This window comes from Myotis brandtii, unplaced genomic scaffold, assembly GCF_000412655.1.
Source record: "Myotis brandtii unplaced genomic scaffold, ASM41265v1 scaffold422, whole genome shotgun sequence".
NCBI lineage: Eukaryota > Metazoa > Chordata > Mammalia > Chiroptera > Vespertilionidae > Myotis > Myotis brandtii.
Genome location: NW_005366171.1, coordinates 1,077,613 through 1,078,933, shown reverse-complemented (window position 1 = coordinate 1,078,933; position 1,321 = coordinate 1,077,613). Strand labels below are relative to the sequence as shown.

Genomic DNA, 1,321 nt, shown 5'->3' with positions numbered 1-1,321 from the left:
GGAGTGAACGTGTGGTCCCAGGTCGGGGGTGCTGCCATGCACAAGCTGTTTGAGCGCAAAACACCCCGATCTTCTTTTCCCAGATCAAATCTGTTCTGGTTGTGTTTCAGGGGCCGCTGGATCCAGCCCCTCTCCAGGAGGCTCCCACAGCCAGCTGTTGGGAGAAAGAGAGACAGCGAGAGCCAGTGACAGACAGAGACATGGAGAGAGATTGAGAGCCTCAGAGACAGCATTGGGAGAGAGGAAGGGGGACCTTGAGAAAGCAAGCTGGTTTGTGTGCGGGGAAGGGAAGCTCTTGTTACTGGTGATATTAGCTGGGGCTCTCCTTCCTGCGTCTATGATGACAGTTTCCAGGGCAGGAGTGGTGGTGGGCTGGGACCTGCAGGTTTTCCTGAATTCAAACCCCGATTTTAATCTTGAGAGACTGGTTTCCTGTGAGCCCAAAGTGGCTTCTCCTTTAAGCAGGGGTCAGCCTAAGCTTGCTCCCATTTTTGTTGTTTTTGTTTGCCACTTGTCCCTGAAAATCAGAGCCTCAGACCCATGTCCACACCGACTTTACAGATGGAGAAACTGAGGCTGCCCAAGGGTTCACCACATTCACTGAGTCAGGTGCTGGGCCAGTGCAATACTCCAGGAACAGCCCATCCCTCTCCCTTCACTACCTACCTCCTGCCCAGCCCCTCAGTCCCCTCACCTGCCTCTATGCAGGGACATCCAGGCCCCACCACCAGGGAAGTTTCCACTCACCTGAATGCCGGCAGCCGGAGCAGGAGGGCCTGAGTGCGCCTGCAGAGTCTGGAGCTCCTTCAACTTCACGACTAATTGCAGAGAGGCAGTGGGCGGGCTCTTGGCAAGCGATTAACTGTCCCACGGCATGAATAATTTGCATAGAAAATGCTTTATTTTGGCAATCTATTAAAGGGCCCACAGTGCGGTGGCTTATCTCAGTCTCACAGCACGGGGAAGGCTTGGCTATCTCGTTAAGTTCTGTTGATGCATAACAATTTGAAATGGGCACAAGCTACTATGACATTTAAAGATGCCTTCACTTAATTATATTACACAAACAAGGAGCTGTTTATCCTTGGGAATAAAGTCTTTTTGAAGTCAAAGTTGGCATGTGCATAAAGGAAGGCATTTTAACTGATTTTTCAAGAGGGGGGCCTCCTCACTTTAAACTTGGCGGAGGGGGGGGGGGCATTTCCCTAGGGCCTCGTAACACAGAGGGTTCCATGGCTGAGATGCAAACTTTAAGATTGGCTCCCTTGTTCTTCTTCTTCTCTGGGGGTGGCCTACAGATTGGCACTTAGCACAAAATTGT

General features: G+C 51.4%; 1 long non-coding RNA gene across 1 annotated transcript in view; it reads right to left on the bottom strand.

Moving 5' to 3' along the window:
* Positions 1–831, bottom strand: part of LOC106727429 — a 1,804-nt gene extending 973 nt beyond the window's left edge. Inside the window, exon 1 of the long non-coding RNA XR_001363611.1 lies at positions 748–831. This is a non-coding gene — a long non-coding RNA (uncharacterized LOC106727429). The remainder of the gene's footprint in view (positions 1–747) is intronic.
* Between the last annotated feature and the right edge of the window lie 490 nt (positions 832–1,321).